We start from the raw sequence: 19,989 nt of genomic DNA, 5'->3' as shown, positions 1-19,989 counted from the left end.
CACAAACAGATGTCATAAGACCATCAGTTCCAAAGTGTTTGTGTGTGCGACTGTGTGTGCACACAGATACATGTGTGAACACTTTCCCCTACCTATTAGTGTCATCCAGGCATGTTTTTCTGTGTATGTTGCCAGAGGGAGAACCACAGGGTTTTACATGACAGTATCCTCGGGGGAGCTGTGTAACCATAGGTCTGACATAATGCCACCCAGGCTAGCCATGACTCACAACAATAAGTGAAGACTAAAATGGGAACTATTATGGGTACTGCTATTAGGGGACTGAGAGAGGGAGCTAAAATAGGGGATTGTTAATAGGGAACTAAATAGGGGAATATTATTGTGATATCTGATTCCTTAGCACTACAATAATATGTTTAGGTATAAGCTTGTAATGTCATTGAGGGAAAGCTTGATGAGAAAACAACAAGATTGAATAACTTCATATAAGGTTTTGAAATAATTTGTCTCATCTTTTCCATCATAACGTTGGGCCCATGATGGTATTGTTCTTCAATAACATTTGTTATGAAATAGGTTTGGCGCTCTGATTTATAATGGAATGAATGAGGAACTTGTTTCAGAAATATATTTGAAAAAGATTGACTGAGCTGTGACTTATTTTAGGACAGACTGAGTGTAAGGGTTTTCTTCTGGTGAAAGAGAGGCGGACCAAAATGCAGCGTGGTGGTTATTCATGTTTAATTTATAAAGACACTATACATTAACTAACAAAAACAATAAATGTGCGAAAACCTAAACAGTCCTATCTGGTGCAAACACAGAGACAGGAACAATCACCCACAAATCCCAACACAAAACAGGCTACCTAAATATGGTTCCCAATCAGAGACAATGACTAACACCTGCCTCTGATTGAGAACCATATCAGGCCAAACATAGAAATAGACAAACCAGACACACACAACATAGAATGTCCACCCAGCTCACGTCCTGACCAACACTAAAACAAGAAAAACACATACGAACGATGGTCAGAACGTGACAGAACCCCCCCCCCCAAGGTCTGGACTCCGAACGCACAACCTAAACCTATAGGGGAGGGTCTGGGTGGGCATCTGTCTGCGGTGGTGGCTCTGGCACTGGACCGCACTCCATAATTGTCTTAGTCCACCTCCTTAGCGTCCCTTGAGTGGCGACCCTCGCCCATAACCTTGGCCTAGGAAACCTAACAACGGGCCCCACTGGACTGAGGGGCAGCTCCGAACTGAGGTAGCTCAGGACTGAGGGGAAGCCCGGGACTGAGGGGAAGCTCGGGACTGAGGGGAAGCTCGGGACTGAGGGGAAGCTCAGGAAGGTTGATGAATATAGCAGATCCTGGCTGGCTGGTGGTTCCGGCAGATCCTGGCTGACTGGTGGATCCTGGCAGACTGGCAGCACTGGCGGCGCTGGGCAGACTGGCGGCGCTGGGCAGACTGGCGGCGCTGGCGGCGCTGGGCAGACTGGCGGCGCTGGGCAGACTGGCGGCACTGGCGGCGCTGGGCAGACTGGCGGCGCTGGGCAGACTGGCGGCGCTGGCGGCGCTGGGCAGACTGGCGGTGCTGGCGGCGCTGGGCAGACTGGCGGCGCTGGGCAGACTGGCGGCGCTGGGCAGACTGGCGGCGCTGGCGGCGCTGGGCAGACTGGCGGCGCTGGGCAGACTGGCGGCGCTGGGCAGACTGGCGGTGCTGGCGGCGCTGGGCAGACTGGCGGCACTGGCGGCGCTGGGCAGACTGGCGGCGCTGGGCAGACTGGCGGCACTGGCGGCGCTGGGGAGGAAGGCTCTGGCAGTGCTGGACTGAGGAGCGGGAGCTCTGGCAGCGCCGAACAGGCGGGAGCACCTGTGTTGATGGGACGGAGAAACCGTCTGGTGCGGGGAGCCGGCACTGGTGGTACCGGGCCACGCACCTCCGGGTGAGTGCAAGGAACAGGACACACCGGATTGTGAAGGTGTACTGGAGACCTGGTGTGTATAGCCGGCATCAAATCCCCCGGAACTCCAACACACGTTTCAGGCTGAGTACGAGGAACTGACATGGGTGACATCGGACAGCTAACACGCTCCTCAGGGCGAATGCCGTGCATACTATGCCAAACCAACAGCTTTCTTTCTACCCTGTCCAATACATCCTCAACACTCTCAGACTCAGCACTCAGCTTCGCCGACAACTCCAATTCCATCCATGGCTCCTTACGGTAAACAGGGGGAGTTGGCTCAGGTCTGACTCCTGACTCTGCCACACTCTCCCTATGCCTCCCCCCAATACATTTTTGGGGGTGCCTCTCGGGCTTCCAGCCGCTCTGCCGTGCTAGCTCCTCATAATGCCGCCTCCAGCTCGGCTTTGGGGCGGCAATATTCCCCTGGCTCTGCCCAGGGTCCTTTCCCGTCAAGGATCTCCTCCCAGGTTCATTTATCCAAATAGTGCAGCCTCTCCCACTGCTGCTGCTGCTGCTGCTGCCTCTGTTGCTTCTCCTGCTGCTGACTTTGCTGCTGCCTCTGTTGCTTCTCCTGCTGCTGCCTTTGCTGCTGCTGCTGTTGCTCCTGCTGCACCAGTCACTTCTCCTGCTGCTGCTGTTGCCTCTGTTTACCACGCCGCTTGGTCCTTGGTTGGTGGGTGATTCTGTAAGGGTTTTCTTCTGGTGAAAGAGAGGCGGACCAAAATGCAGCGTGGTGGTTATTCATGTTTAATTTATAAAGACACTATACATTAAAAAAACAATAAATGTGCGAAAACCTAACCAGTCCTATCTGGTGCAAACACAGAGACAGGAACAATCACCCACAAATCCCAACACAAAACAGGCTACCTAAATATGGTTCCCAATCAGAGACAATGACTAACACCTGCCTCTGATTGAGAACCATATCAGGCCAAACATAGAAATAGACAAACCAGACACACACAACATAGAATGCCCACCCAGCTCACGTCCTGACCAACACTAAAACAAGGAAAACACATACGAACGATGGTCAGAACGTGACACTGAGCCTACAGGTAGCACATACCATTCTAGAGTACTACACACACACTATCGCACACACACACATGGACACACACGCACACGCACGCATACACACACACTGGCTGGCTGATGGCTTTTCCATAAACAGAAGAAGGAAATGAGGAAACCTTCCATAGTCTCTTGGCCAGGTTCTCTCTGCAGCAAAATCTGTCTTTTCACCAGCAGGCAGCCTGTGAGAGCCAGCTAACCACTAGAATATATCAAAATCGAATCAAATGTAACTTTATTTGTCAAACGCACCGAATACAACTGGTGTAGACTATATACACAGGGAGTACCAGTACCAGATCAAAGGCGGCATCGGGACAGTGACTTGGCATCAGGATAGATAATAATAAGACTAAAATAAAGAACAGAGTAGCAGCAGCAAATGATGCGTGTAAAAGTGTGTGTTCGTGAGTAATGTGTATGTATGTGTGTTTGTGTTGTGTAGGTATGTGTGTGTGTGTGCGTGTGCTTGTGTGTGTGTGTGTGTGTGTGTGTGTGTGTGCGTGTGTGTGTGTGTGTGCGTGCGTGTGTGTGAATGTAGTGTATATGCATGTGTGTGGGCTTGTGTGGGAGTGTCAATGTAGCGTGTGTGTATATGTTGTGTATATATAGTGTAGTGAATGTGCGTAGGGTCAGTGCAAGATAGAGTGCAGAGAGTTCAGGTACCATTAATGGACTACTTAGCAGTCGGGCTAAATCACTCCGTCAAACAACTGCATGAGTCTACAGCAACAGTAGCAGGCAGTAATATTCACTTTTCACAACAACAACATTCCTAAATTTGAGTACAGTAACCGTGTATGTTCCAGGCTCATTTTCAAGCAGGACTTGAACCATCAACCTTGTGATTACATGAGACAGGGACCTAGAGGGCAAAGTCATAAAGAAGAACAGTATACAGTGAAGGAAAGTTAGGACACGCTAAGAGAGAGCCAAACCAAACCTTGTGAATGTGGGAGGACAAAGTCCATAGGATTTCTCCAGCCGGACAGTGAAAAAGTGAAGTCATGGCTATCTGCTTAAATTAAAAACTCTCTTTCCTCTCTCCCTCACTCTTCCCCTCTCTCTCTCTCTCTCGCTTGCTCTTTGTCTCTTTCCCTCCCTCCCTTCCCTCTCTCCTTCTCCACTCTCTCTCAGGCCGGGTGATACCTATCAGACACTCCTAAACCCCACACTCTCCCCGTCTCCCCTCTCTCCCCCACTCTCTCCTCAGTCTCCTATTTCCCTCCATATGTCCCCAGCCAACCCTCCCACTATCTCCATCCTCACCAGACATATCAGATAGTTGGGTGTGTACAGTATGTATGTAGGAGGATATGTAGTGGTTGCACTAAGTCTCTAGAATTCTGCTTAAGAGGTCATACATAAAAAAAAGAGATAGATAACTGTCTGTGATCTGATGTCAGAACATATTCGCTGACACCCAGAGGCACACACGCAATCCAGATGTACTTCTCTCGCAACTGCTGGGTTGCAGAAAGACAGACCTACCTGCCTTATACAGCGCATTCGGGAAGTATTCAGACCCGTTGACTATTTCCAAATGTTATTACGTTACAGCTTTATTCTAAAATGGATTAAATAAAACATGTTCCTCGTCAATCTACACACAAAACCGCAAAATGGCAAAGAGAAAACAGGTTTTTAAAAATGTTTGTAAATGTATTGAAAATAAAAAACAGAAATATCGTACTTGCATAAGCATTCAGACTCTTTGCTATGAGACTCGAAATTGAGCTCAGGTGCATACTGTTTCCATTGATCAGCCTTGAGATGTTTCTACAACTTGACTGGAGTCCACCTTTGGTAAATTCAATTGATTGGACACGATTTCGAAAGGCACACACCGGTCTGTATAAGGTCCCACAGTTGACAGTGCATGTCAGAGTAAAAACCAAGCCAAGTCGAAGGAATTGTCCGTAGAGCTCTGAGACAAGATTGTGCCGAGGCACAGATCTGTGGAAGGGTACCAAAACATTTCTGCAGCATTGAAGGTCCTCAAGAACACAGTGACCTCCATCATTCTTAAATGGATTCATTTCGGAACCACCAAGACTCTTCCTAGAGTTGCCCGACCGGCCAAACTGAGCAATCGGGGGAGAAGGGCCTTAGTCAGGGAGGTGACCAAGAACCCGACAGAGCTCCAGAGCTCCTCTGTGGAGATGGGAGAACCTTCCAGAAGGACATCGATCTCTGCAGCACTCCACCAATCAGGCCTTTATGGTAAAGTGGCCAGACGGAAACCACTCCTCAGTAAAAGGCACATGACAGCCTGCTTGGAATTTGCCAAAAGGCACCTAAAGGACTCTCAGACCATGATAAACAAGATTCTCTGGTCTGATGAAACCAAGATTGAACTCTGAATGTCAAGTGTCATGTGTGAAGGAAACCTGTCACCATCCCTACGGTGAAGCATGGTGGTGACAGCATCATGCTGTGGGGATATTTTGCAGTGGCAAGAACTGGGAGACTAGTCGGGATCGAGGGAACGATGACCGGAGCAAAGTACAGAGAGATCCTTGATGAAAACCGGCTCCAGAACGTTCAGGACCTCAGACTGGGGCGAAGATTCATCATCCAACAGGACAATGACCCTAAGCACACAGCAGTGGTGTAAAGTACTTAAGTAAAAAATACTTGTAAGTTCTACTTAAGTCGTTTTTTGGGGTATCTGTACTTTATTATACTATTGATATTTTTGACAACTTTTACCTTCTCTTCACTACATTCATAAAGAAAATTATATACTTTTTACTCGATACATGGTCTAATTCACACACTTATCAAGAGAAGATCCCAGGTCATCCCTACTGCCTCTGATCTGGCTAAACACATGCTTTGTTTGGAAATTATGTCTGAGTGTTGGAGTGTACCCCTGGCTATCCATTAATAAAAGTATTTACAAAATGTATACTGTCTGGTTTGCTTAATATAAGGAATTTGTAATGATTTATACTTTCACTTTTGAACTTTAGTATATTTTAACAATTACATTTACTTTTGATACTTAAGTATATTTATAACCAATAAACCAAGTGTGTTTAAAACCAAACCACACTTTTACTCAAGTAGGATTTTACTGGGTGACTTTCACTTGTACTTTTTCTATTAAGGTATCTTTACTTACCTTTTCCACCACTGGCACACAACCAAGACAACACAGGAGTGACTTCGAGACAAGTCTCTGAATGTCCTTGAGTGGCCCAGCCAGAGGCTTGAACCCGATCGAACATATCTGGAGAGACGCTCCCCATCCAACCTGACAGAGCTTGAGAGGATCTGCAGAGAAGAATGGGAGAAACTCCCCAAATACTGGTGTGCCAAGCTTGTAGCGTCATAACCAAGAAGACTTGAGGCTGTAATCGCTGCCTAAGGTGCTTCAACAAAGTACTGAGAAAGGATCTGAAAAATGATGTAAATGCAATATTTCCGTTTTGAATTTTCAATACATTTGCTGAAAATGTATTTAATTTTTATAGATTTTTTTGTCATTATTGGCTATTGTGTGTAGATTGTGTGTAAAAAAATATTTATTCCATTTTAGAATAAGCCTGTAACATAGCAAAATGTTAAACAAGCCAAATGGTACGAATACATTCCGAATGCATTGTACAAGAGCTTTGTGCTGACTTCTGGCTGATTCCCAGTCCTTTTGATTCCAGTTCCTGTCACACCCTGATCTGTTCCACCTGTCCTTGTGATTGTCTCCACCTCCCTCCAGGTGTCACCCATCTTCCCTATCACCCTTAGTGTATTTATACCTGTGTTCTCTGTTTGTCTGTTACCAGTTTGTCTTGTCCTGCCAAGTCAAGCAGAATTTTTCCAAGCTCCTGGTTTTCCTAGTCTCTCTTTTTCTAGTCTGAAGTAGCTCTTCATGTCTTTTAATGGTGGCTCCCTACAGGGAGACAACATTACAGAGCTGGTCTGAGTCTGCTGGGTCAGTCATGGCCAGTTCGTACTATAATGACACAAGGCGAGACCCAGATGCAGACACAGGAGGCAGATGGTTTGAGTCTCTGATATTTATTGAACAACGAAGGGGCAGGCAAGAGGCAGGCCAAGTACAGGCAAGAGTTCCTAACCAGGTCAGAGTCCAAAAGGTACAGAGCGGCAGGCAGGCTCGAGGTCAGGGGCAAGCAGAATGGTCAGGCAGGCGGGCTCAGTGTCAGGGCAGGCAAAAGGTTAGAACCGGAAGGACTAGAAAAGAGAGACTAGGAAAACCAGGAGCTTGGAAAAATGCTGGTTGATTTGGGAAGTCAAGACAAACTTGCAAGCTGTTGCCATGGAGGAGTACATTGAGGACTCTCTGGCTGCTGGTAGCATTCGTCCTTCTGTATCCCCTGCCAGCGCAGGGTTTTTTTGTGGGAAAGAAGGACAATGCATGCATCAGCTACCGGGGCCTCAATGCCATCACAATTAAGAATCGTTACCCCCTGCCAATCCTCTCCTTTCGAACCTCTCCAGGGGGCTGGGGGCTACCATCTTTTCCAAGTTGGACCTTCGGAATGCCTACCATCTTGTTAGGATACGCGAGGGGGGCGAGTGGAAGACGGATTTCAACACGGCCAGTGGACACTATGAGTGTCTGGTCATGCAGTTTGGGCTCACCAACGCTCCCGGTGTTTTCCAGGCCCTGGTTAACAATGTGCTGAAAAGCTGAATTGTTCTGTGATTGTCTACTTCAACGAAATCCTTGTCTTCTCCCGGTCTGACCAAGAACACATCTTCCATGTCTGACAAGTCCTAAGTGCATCCTGGAGAACCATTGCTTGTGAAAGCTGAGAAGCACAAATGTCCCGCTCTACTATCTCCTTTCTGGGATACGTCATCACTAAAGGAAATGTCCAGATGGATCCTGAAAAAGTGAGAGCGGTGGTGGATTGACCCCAACCCACGTCCAGAGTGTAATTGCAATGTTTCCTGGGGTTTGCTCATTTCTACCGCCACTTCATCTGTGGCTACAGCATCCTGGAAGCTCCCCTCTCTGCACTCACTTCTCCCAAGGTACCGCTCACTTGGTCCCCAGCTGTTGACGGGGCTTTTGTGGATCTGAAGCATCAGTTAACTACTGCCCCCATCCTTGTCCATCCGGACCCGTTCCGTCAGTTTGTGGTTGAGGTCAATGCTTGGGGGGGCCATCCTGTCCCAGCAATCTGCCCAGGACCAAAAGCTCCATCCCTGTGCCTTCCTGTCCTTTTGTTTCAACTCCACTGAGAGAAACTACGACGTAGGTAACCAGGAACATCTGGCAGTCAAGATGGCACTGGAGGAACTGTCTGGAAGGAGCGGAACATCCATTTTTGGTTTGAACCGACAATAAGAATTTGGAATTTCTCCGCACAGCCAAGAGACTTAACTCTAGGCAGGCCCGTTGGGCTCTGTTATTCACCAGGTTCAACTTCACCATCTCCTAACGCCCAGGGTCTAAGAATGTGAAGCCAGACGCTCTCTCTCTCGCCTGTACAGTTCCGCTGCCACATCCTCTGACTCTGAGAACATCCTCTCTACCTCTCTATTTTAGAGACACAAGAGAAGAGTGCTTCTTGGGTATGTAGTTAAGTAGTTTAGTTAGGGTTAGGGTTAGTGCTCTTTGATCATAGGATGAGATACAAAATAATACAAATAAGTTGTCGGACACCACTATTGTTTGTCACCCTGTTGAAGACTGTTGTAGCCGCAAAGCGTCGGTGTATTTTTATTCTTGCCATGCATAAGCAATGAAGGCTTTTAAATGTTTTTACTACATGAAAGTGCCTTGATTAATTCTGGAAGTTCGTTTTGCACAAAGGCTATTTTTGCATTGTTCATTATCCAACAGCAACTTATTTTTATTCAGTTTATTCAGTTATTTTAGTTCCAGCACATTTGATTGAAATAATATTGGCCTTGATTATTTGAATTGATTAGGTGGTTGATTTGGTTGATTATGTGAATCCGATGTGTTTGTGATGTGTTTGGAATAAAAAAATATTGAACTGAGAAACAACACTGTAGACAATTTGGGTTAGTTTATTGTTTGGCATCACACATCAGAACACTCCCTCTTACTTGGGCTAGAGGGCATCATTTCATCATGAACTATCACTGTAGTCTAGCATAGAACGCGGAAAGAGAAAGGGGATACCTAGTATCCTGAATGCATTTAAACGAAATGCGTTTCCCGCATTTAACCCAACCCCTCTGAATCAGAGAGGTGCGGGGGGGCTGTCTTAATAAATGTTCACGTCATCAGTGCCCGGGGAGCAGTTGTTGTTGTGGGTTATGGGTCAGTGATGTTACATTCAGCGTAATAGTTGTTCTATTCAATGCACGTATATGCTGTGGCACTCTACCAATCAGTCAGGAAGAGCTTGAGTACACTGTTTAATTTTTCCACCAGAGGCTTTTAATCACAAACATCTGTGTGTGTGTGTGTGTGTGTGTGTGCGTGTGTGTGTGTGTGTGTGTGTGTGTGTGTGTGTGTGTGTGTGTGTGTGTGTGTGTGTGTGTGTGTGTGTGTGTGTGTGTGTGTGTGTGTGTGTGTGTGTGTGTGCGTGTGTGTGCTTGCATGTTTGCGTACATTCAATGTGTGTGAATGTATGTGTGTGTGTCTGGCATGCATGTGTGCTGAAGTGCCTATGTGTATAAGTGTGAAATTGTGTAACATAACTATGGAACATGGCCTGACTCAGTCAACCACACTTCCTCATCGTGTGTGTGATTTTCGGGCTTGTGTCGTCTAACACTACTTCCCAAACAGACACGTGAACTGTCGACAGCTCTGCAGGACCTCTGGAACGTTCTAGCCACTCTTTTTTGTACTGTTTTTGAATCAATGAATATCAAACCCAGGTCATACATTAGCCTCAAGACCACTTGGCCCACTGAACTAAAACCTATAGGAATTCATTTGCAGGCAAACACCAGCCTTCAATACATTGTGAAATATGAAATTAATTATAGAGCTAGCAAAGATATTATATCACTGGTCTAGGTTTATCCATTGCCATTATTACAGACCGCAGTGCATACCGTTACACTTGAGATCCTCTGCAACGAGAGCACAAAAAGAGAACGTTTAGGGATTCAGACAGTGAAGTTCCTGCATAGAAGGTGAAGCAGTTGTGTGATGTGATGTACAGACATTTTTGGGGAGAGAGAGGTCTGTCTGACCCTCTGGCTCGGGTTACTACAGGAGCCACCCAGTCCAACCCTTTGTACCCTTAAGGTGTGTGTGTCTGCATGTACGTCCTGGTAACCTAGCAAGTGAGAATAGAGGGTGGTACAGTAACAAAGTAAAGAGGAAGGGGGAAAGAGAAATAAGAAAATGAAAGGGAAGAAAAAACAGACAGAGGGAGGAAATAGAGAGAGAGAGGGTACAAATGTCGTGTCTTAATTGAATCATCCTGTTGTTGCAGGAATTGTCGTGTACGGCAGGAAATGTATACTTGTTTTGTTTTGTAATTTCCACTTAAAAATGTCATACTTGATTGCCCTAGTGAAAAATATATCAACCCCTACAAAAAATGAACATGACATCTACCCTACATAACAACTTCCTGTTGCTGCAGGACTTTTTTCCTGCTGTGTGAAACTGGCTCAAAGATACGGCATCTGTAAAAGAAAAAGAGAGGCAGACAGAGAGACGGCGAGAGATAGACACACGCGCGCACGCACGCACGCACACATGCACACAACAGTCACACACACACATATATACATAGACAGAGAGTCTTAGTTGTGTATTGATGAGGGTGCAGTAAAACCAAACAGCCACAAAAAGCCCCATAAAGCTGTAATACATTCCCTGCTGTCCAGAGTGGGTCAATGACACCTAGAGGCAAACACCAGGGGGGCAGAGGGAGGGGTGCTAGTGGCTTTGGGGTGTTGTTTAGGGTGAGTATTTTGGATGGTGTGTAATGTATGTTTGGGGTGTTTTTTGGAGTTGTGGTGTTGTTTGGTTGGGTGATTTGTTTATTTTTTCGTAAAAAAAGCAAAGATGGGTGGTACAGGGAGAAGCGTTGTGTAATAATATCTGTGTGTGGACATCTTGAGGGGGAACCCATGTGAAATGGTATATGTGGTTCTGAATATGTTTCAGAAGAAAGAGTGAATTCTAAATTCCACTGTGGAACTAGACGTGTCTCAGCATCACAGTGATGGGATAAAGACCTGTGGAATGAGATGGTAATTCAAAAGGAGAGGAGAGAACGGTCACACACTCTTACCGGTACTCACCCACGCACACAAACTATCTCTCTCTCTCTCTCTCTCTCCCTCCCTCCCTCCCTCCCTCCCTCCCTCCCTCCCTCCCTCCCTCCCTCCCTCCCTCCTTAAATCAGCTGTCAGTTTTAATTTCATAAAGAAAACATGCACACACACACACACACACACACACACACACACACACACACACACACACACACACACACACACACACACACACACACACACACACACACACACACACACACACACACACACATTCACACACACTTCTGTATTTCAGAGCCCTGCCGCCTCATGCCCCCGGCCCTTAATACAGAGAGACAGGAAGGAATGTAAAATGTTTCCTGATGCTGCAGAGCCAACTTCAACTCTAAATACAAACACACACACACATACACACATGCAAACACAATCACACACACACAGTCCTTCATGCTAGTCCTTCATGCATGACGCATATTTCAGCGTGCAGTCCCCCCACAAACCTAACCCAGTTCAACAAAACATCTCCTCCCCAGTATATTTACAGTAAGGGCGGGCATCTACAGCCTATAGGCATTCTCCCTCAGAGGTGCTATATAATGTGCGTACAGTGTATAGGAAAGGTTTATGTTCTGATTATACCCCCAGCCAAGTCTTTGTCTACACCAGGCCTGTGTCAGAGGACCTGTCACAATCAGCCCTCACAGTTTTATAGGCCTGACGTATTTATTTATCAATGCACTTTAAAATAAATGTAAAAAATGTGTAGAAATGACTGTGTCCAGCACTCTAATAATCACTGAAATGAAAGCTAAATCAAATAAAAACGATGGACATTTTGACAGCGAGGAAATGAAACATACTTTCAGTGCGGCCCTCCGGACCTCGATGAAGACTGAATGCAGCCCAGGGGGCAAAATAACTTTGACCCCCCTGCTGTACAGTTTGCTGTGTGTAACCCTGTAGCTAGTTCCAGAGGGGCCTAGTCTTAACAAGACCCGTGGCTATCTTTATGGACTGTGGGTAGCACAGGGGTACTGAACGGATGTGGATAGCATCTATTTCATTCAACCTTCTTGTATGCAGCACATGCAGCATGTATGCTATATGCATGTAAACACGTACTGTATCAGAGGGCAATGCTAACTAATTTAGCTTTATGGCTTATGGGCCTTGTGAAGGTCTGTGGTTTTGTATTGGACTGTTATTTCCAGTCATATTCTATGTTGTGTTTTCCATGTACAGTGAGATCCAAAAGTATTGGGACAGTGACAATGTGCTGTTGTTGTTTTGGATCTGTACTCCAGCACTTTGGATTCAAAATTATACTGTGAAGTGTAAACTTTCAGCTTCCCTTTGGAGTATTTTCATCCATATCGGGTGAACTGTTTAGAAATTACAGCATTTTTGTATCGGAACAAATTCACTTATACAGTACCAGAGTGTTTTCTATCCTAAGCTGTCAATTATATGCATATTCTAGCATCTTGTCCTGACAAAATAGCCCGTTTACATTGGGAACGTTATTTTTCCAAAAATGAAAATACTGCCCCCTATTTACAAGAAGTTTTAACATCAACTGTTCAGAGGAGACTGTGTGAGAATCAGGCCTTCATGGTCAGTTTGCTGCAAAAAAAACACTACTAAAGGACACCAAAAAGAAGAGACTTGATTGGTTGGAAATCTGTCCTTTGGTCTGAAGAGTCCAAATTTGAGATTTTTGGTTCCAACCGCCGTGTCTTTGTGAGACGCAGAGTAGGTGATCTCCGTATTTGTGGTTCCCACCGTGAAGCATGGAGTAGGAGGTGTGATGGTGTGGGGGTGCTTTTCTGGTGACACAATGACACAATGTCTGTGATTTATTTAGAATTCAAGGCACACTTAACCAGCATGGCTGCAACAGCATTCTGCAGCGATACACCATCCCATCTGGTTTGCACTTAGTGCGGCTATCATTTGATTTTCAACAGGACAATGCCCAAACATACCTGCAGGCTATATAAGGGCTATTTGACCAAGAATGATGGAGTGCTGCATCAGGTGACCTGGTCTCAACAATCATCCAACCTCAACCCAATTGAGATGGTTTGGGATGAGTTGGACCGCAGGGTGAAGAAAAAGAAGCCAACATTGCTCAGCATATGTGGGAACTCCTTCAAGACTGTTGGAAAAGCATTCCAGGTGAAGCTGATCGAAAGACTGCCAAGTGTGTGCAAAGCTGCCATCAATGCAAAGGGTGGCTACTTTGAAGAATCTCAAATATAAAATATATTTTGATTTGTTTGACTTTCTTTGTTACTACATGATTCCATATGTGTTATTTCATAGATTTGATCTATTCCTTCTTATTCTACAATGTAAATAAAATAGTAAAAATAAAGAAAAACCCTTAAATGAGTAGGTGTGTCCAAACTTTTGACTGGTACTGTATGTGTATTAATTTGGTTCCACTACACTTTTGTTGGATGCATTTGCTGTTTATTTTGGTTGTGTTTCTGATTATTTTGTGCCCAATAGAAATGAATGGTAAATAATGTATTGTGTCATTTTGGAATCACTTTTATTATATATAAGAATAGAACAAACTGGTGTGCCTGGCAACTACTACCATACCCCTTTCAAAGGCACTCTGTGAGTATAACAGAACTGATATTGCAGGCGAAAACCTGTTTTTCCTGAAAGCTCTCTGTTCCATTTGCATGCCGTCGCTCCATTTAAAGGGATATCAACCAGATTCCTTTTCCTATGGCTTCCACATGGTGTGAACAGTCTTTAGACATAGTTTCAGGCTTGTATTTTGAAAAATGATCGAGAAAGATCACATCGCGTCATTGGATGACTGGGTGCCAGCAGCGTTTTGCATCCGCAACAGCTTGGAGCAGACATTTTCTCTCTCTCTCCTATTGAAGAAGCTACAGTCCGGTTGAAATATTATTGATTATATATTGTAAAAACAACCTGAGGATTGATTATAAAAAACGTTTGACATGTTTCTACGAACTTTACGGATACTATTTGGAATTTTCGTCTGCCCCGTCGTGACCGCTCAAGCCTGTGGATTTCTGAACATAACACGCCAACCAAATGGAGGGATTTTGGATATAAAATAATCGTTATGGAACAAAAGGAACATTTATTGTGTAACTGGGAGTCTCATGAGTGCAAACATCCGAAGATCATCAAAGGTAAGCGATTCATTTTATTGCTTTTCTGACTTTTGTGACCAATATACTTTGCTGCTAGCTGTTTGTAATGTTTTGTCTGCTGAGAGAGATGTCCTTACATAAACGCTTGGTATGCTTTCACCGAAAGCTTTTTTGAAACCTGACACGCCAGGTGGATTAACAACAAGCTACGTTGTCTTTTGCTATATTGCACTTGTGATTTCATGAAAATTAAATATTTGAATTTGAATTTGACGAAAATGATCCCACTAATGGGATGGGTGCATCAAGAACTTAACCGGTCTTCTCCCCGTCATCTACACTGATTGGAGTAGATTTCACAGGTGACATCAATAAGGTATTGTCACGGATCCCCCCGGTACTGCTGCTCATTCCGTTCACCTGTTCCGGAGGTCTACGTCACCGTCCTTCATACTTCATTTTGCTTGTTCATGTAGGCTATTCAACCCCATTTTCAAAGATCTTTCTTCCTCCGATTACCAACGACACGGTCCTCCAAACTATTTAGTCCTCCTACAATGTCATATCAAGAGTGTCTTTTTTTAGAATCTGCCCCACACATAGACTAAGATACAATTGACAGAAGCCTAGTATTTTATATAGATGTACGGGTGTTAGGCGTAAAGACATTATGGCCTATGTGAGCAGACAGTGCCATGGAACGAGAGAAGCGATTTATGATACCATGCTGACCCTATCCTATTTACAAATATTGGTGTTATAAAAAAACAGATTGCTTGTTTACGTGTTATTTTATCAGTTTTTTGTGTAGAAATGCCTTCTGCAACACGTAAACGTTATTGTGCCTTTATAACAAACTTGTATGCCATCTGTAAATACGAATAAAATGATTAAATTATGAGCCTAGTTGGTTTAGCCATGGAAAAATATGGCAAACTTCCTGCTAGCAATGATTGGCTGAGATAATAAGTGGGATGGGCATGCCGAGAGATGAGTTCGGATTGGTCGCCAATGTAGCATGCTTCGTTCTATAATATGAGCTGGTCAGTATGTGTAGGTAATTCTTTCTAACGCTGCTTTTTTGAAAGATATTGCATAGTAGAAGTGCATAAGTGTTGCTCTCCACTTTCTGGAGGACAGAGTTTTTGAAATCAGTGGAATTAGAGTATGAAAGCTAAGGAGATGGATACTATTCTGCCTTTTGATTGCAAATATGCTGACGGAGTCGAAAAGAGAACACACAGAAGGCTGTTGTATTAAACAACTGTCTCTGGATTACATCTTCAAGCTAAGGGCAACCATGGAATCCGTGACAAAGAGGGAGAAGCGTCCATCCATGTATATGGGTAAGAGAGTCTAGCTAGCAAAATTTTCAGATGTTACATGTTTCACATTTTGTCAGAAAGTCACTTTCATTTGAAGTTAAATTGTACTGTTAGAAGCTAGAAAATGTTAGCTGTCTGGCTAGCTATCTAACGTTACATGTATGATCTGTGTAGTAATATTATTTGTATCTCAGAGAAATTTCCATTGTTAGTTATAGCCTAATGTTAGCTAGCTAACGTTTAACTTTGTTAGTTAGCTACCTGAAGATTCATGAACAGTAGTAACATTATGAGTTGAGATTATGGTTCATTGTTTAGCTATCTAAGCTACATGTCTCAACAAAAGACTCCACTATGCAAGTAACTATTTTAATATAATGTTTATGATCTTACTGCGACAACTGTCGATACATGTAGCTTGTAAATTTGAGCACAGAATAACTGACGAATTCACAACACCAGTTGAATATGGCTATTGTCAGTAAAAGTTGGCAAAAAGCTTCAATAAATTGTTGCCAGCAGCGCAGTTGCAGTCATCAACGCTCTGGATAACATAAAATCAGCAACCAGCTCTGCTAGGGTGAGTAAAATGGTCAGAGTGAGCTGTTCTCTCATTTGTGTCCGGAAGAAGCTAGCAAGTTAGCCAATGTTAGCCAGTTATTTTGGGTGCTTGACTGCTGTTGTTAGGCCAGAACGCTCAGATCAGATACTTTTCAGATACTTTTCAGCCAGAGCATCCAGTGTGTGGTCTGAATGCTCCGAGAGTGAAACGCTCTGAATTTACAAACGGCCAAAGTGACAACATCCAGATTAAATTTACAAACACACCTGTAGTATAAACCAGCCCTTAGTCTTGAAATCTTTGGTTGTTTAGTACATAGCCTCACATGTGAATCCTTAAAGAAATGGGTGGGGCTAATGCTGAACGATGCTGAATGGGTGTAGACAAAGAAGAGCTCTCCAGGAGGTACCAAAACATTCAAGGGCCATTTTCGCAAAAGTGAGGTTGCAAAGTTTAACTTTCAAAGCAGAATTACTTTCCCATTGTTCCTTAATTCTTTTTTTTTTCAATTTTTGCCTAAAATAACATAATAATCTATCTGCATGTAGCTCAGGCCCCGAAGCAAGGATATGCGTATTCTTGATCCATTTTAAAGGAAACACTTTGAAGTGTGTGGAAATCTGAAAGGAATGTAGGAGAATATAACACGTTAGATCTGGTAAAATATAATACAAAGAAAAAACCAACAGTTCTTTAGAATTTTTTTGTACTATCATCGTCAAAATGCAAGAGAAAGTCCATAATGTATTATTACGGCCCAGGTTCCATTTAGATTTTGGCCACTAGATGGCAGCAATGTATGTGCAACGTTTTTGACTGATCCAATGAACCATTGCATTTATGTTCAAAATTTTGTATCAAGACTGCCAAAATGTGCCTAATTTGTTTATTAAAACTGAGCAATGGCATGGTATTCTTTCACTGTAATAGCTACTGTAAATTGGACAGTGCAGTTAGATTAACAAGAATATAAGCTTTCTGCCAATATCAGATATGTCTATGTCCTGGGAAATGTTCTTGTTTCTTACAACCTCATGCTAATAGCATTAACCTACATTAGCTCAACCGTCCTGTGAGGGACCCACCAATCCTGAAGAAGTTGATATACCATTTATATATACCATTGAGTCCATAGAGTCCATATACCATAGAGTCTCTACTTTTATCCAATGTAAAAAACGTAATTTCAAATGTTGTTATGTAAGACCGAATCGAGCCAGTCGGTCAAAATTGATCCATAGCCTATAGGCTATAGTCTACGAAGTGCATGCTCAGAGAAGCATAGAGCCAAGTTATATTTCTAAGATAGATGCTAGAATGGTCTAAATAAAACTAGGCTGATATTCCAACACTGAGGCCCGCCTGCTCTGCTCTTGCTGATCCCCAAGAAAGGTGTGTGTTGCCTAACCAATGGTTGCGCTGTCTGAGGCAGTTCAGGAGGAGAGTCAAAGGCTTCTTCCGAAATTAACTTTTAGTTTAGTCTAAAAATTGTACTCTGTTGTGCTTGGACTATTCTATAGCCTATGTTCTGTTCAGCTCGAGAAGAAGAGCACAAAGATGAGAAGGAGGACCGGAGGTCAACTTTGATAGCTTGCTACTACTATGATTTTATGAAAAACATTATGTTTCTTGCCCATGATGTGTTTATCAGAGGTATTGACCTCACAGTAAGTCAGAATCGAGTAACTTACATTGTGGTGCTGAAACTTGAAGCTGCAGCCACAGCACAATCAGTCAGAAATGGAGAGCTCATGGTGCTGAAAGTAAGCAAATTTGAGTAGGCATCACTCATTTCAACCATCTTCATTTTAATTTACTAACAACAAGAGGGCTTTGTATTGGAGCCTATTTCTTCCTATTTAAGAAATAGGAGGTAGGCCTACCTGTTTGACAGACTAAATTAGGGTATAATGCTGATATATCGTAGATTTGTTGGTCAATTCCTGCACCCAACATGCACCCTTTAAATAGCTTACCTCTGTGTCAGTGAAGGGCTGTTAACTTAAAACCAGGACTCAATTTGAGGGGGTATGAGAGGGCATGCCATAGGCCTACTTTTTATTTTTTTAAATGGCAAAAAGCACAGGTATTGACAGTTTAAGATAAACAAAAATGGATTTGATTACATAAAGTGACCTATAACAGCACTTTGATCCGCAATGCTTTATGCTAGAAACAAACTGTAAAATACCTGTGAAAGATGTGACTCCAATGCATATGAGATATATTTGACTTTCTATAGCGGAGGAGACCTAAATTAGACTTTGCTTGGGAAGTAATCTTTTTTTTTTTTTTACTATCAATTGATTAAGCTATTCACTTTATGTACAATAGAAGATGCTTAAACCCAGGCAGCTTTTGGGGAAACACTTGAGACTGTCTCTCTTTGGGTTAAGCCACGGAAGAAGAGTAGCCAGCCGCTAAAACATGTTTTTTTTCTGCGTCGGCATGCATACTCTGTCTGGGGTGGAAAGGTAGGCCTAACTTTTGAAAGTACCATGCTCAGATTCCTAATGACATCTCAGATTGAGTTATTTGCAAACAGGGACAGTTTAGATGGAGATATATGATATGATAAACACATGGTGTAGGCCTATCTCTCTGTCTATTCTAATTTAGGTAATTTGTGTGGTATTAAAAAATATTCTGCTAATATGTAAAATGATGTAGAATTGCATGACATTTTTATAAAAGGCAATTTTTTTCGGACAATCAAATACAATTATTGATTCATGCAATGCTTTTAATATAACGGAAATATTTCCACCTCTGTTCCAAAGTAGTCTGCGAACCCTCAACCTTCTGGTCTGGTCTCCTGTGCGCAATCAAAATTCCTGCGTTGCATTGTAAGGCTTTACTGGACGGAGAACAGTTTCTAAAACTGCATATCTAAGACTCTGGTCTGTCCAGGAAGTGAGGGTAAACAGGATACATGTTCTCCTCTATCCACTTGTTGTCTAAGCATTCAGGGAGGATTTAGGTCAAATATATTTTGCTGAAGGTAGGGCCATCCATTTTCATTTCAGAGAAGTCAAATTTTCACCATGTAAACCTTATAAATAATGTTCACTCACTAAGAGGAAGGCCATGTTGGTGTCAGTTATTTTCAGTTTATCGTCCAAACTCTATTGCAATGCACTTCATTATTACAGATGTGAGTGCTACAGGGTGGTAGTCATTGTGGCAGGATGCCTTAGAGTTATAGCTCTACCACCAGCACTTAGATTTACCATTGTAAATGTGTTGAACCTTCAGCATCTACAAGGTCAATTATAACCTAGGTGTGTTCTTCAACCTTCAGGATAGGTTTATAGGGTAAATATCAGCACTTTGGAGAGAGAGGAAGGTTAGGCTGAAGGTGGGACACCCCAAGCAGGTAGGTAAGTTAATGTAAGCCCCTGGGTAAGGGCAGGGGGAATGGATTTAGAGCTTTTATGAGCCTGTAATAAGAACAGAAATTAGGAGATGGGAGGCCAATTTGGAACTGACTGTTTAGTACAGGTACAGATGGGGGTGTTTAGCGGGGACAGGGGACTGAGGGCCTTAACATGCTCCATAGATGAGAGCAATACCGCAGGCACAGCCATCCCACAGCAAAGCACTCTATCACTCTCTTTCCCACACTCAACCTGGGTGGAGAAGGAGACCCCGGTACAACTGGGTTTGACAAAGGGTATAGGAAGGAAAGAGATGGAAGGAGGGGGAAAAACAAGAGCTGGGCAGGTTTGAAGGGGCTGATAGGAGAAGAGAG

Source organism: Oncorhynchus nerka, linkage group LG15, assembly GCF_034236695.1.
Source record: "Oncorhynchus nerka isolate Pitt River linkage group LG15, Oner_Uvic_2.0, whole genome shotgun sequence".
Taxonomy (NCBI): Eukaryota; Metazoa; Chordata; class Actinopteri; order Salmoniformes; family Salmonidae; genus Oncorhynchus; species Oncorhynchus nerka.
Note: the sequence above shows the minus strand (reverse complement) of the source record.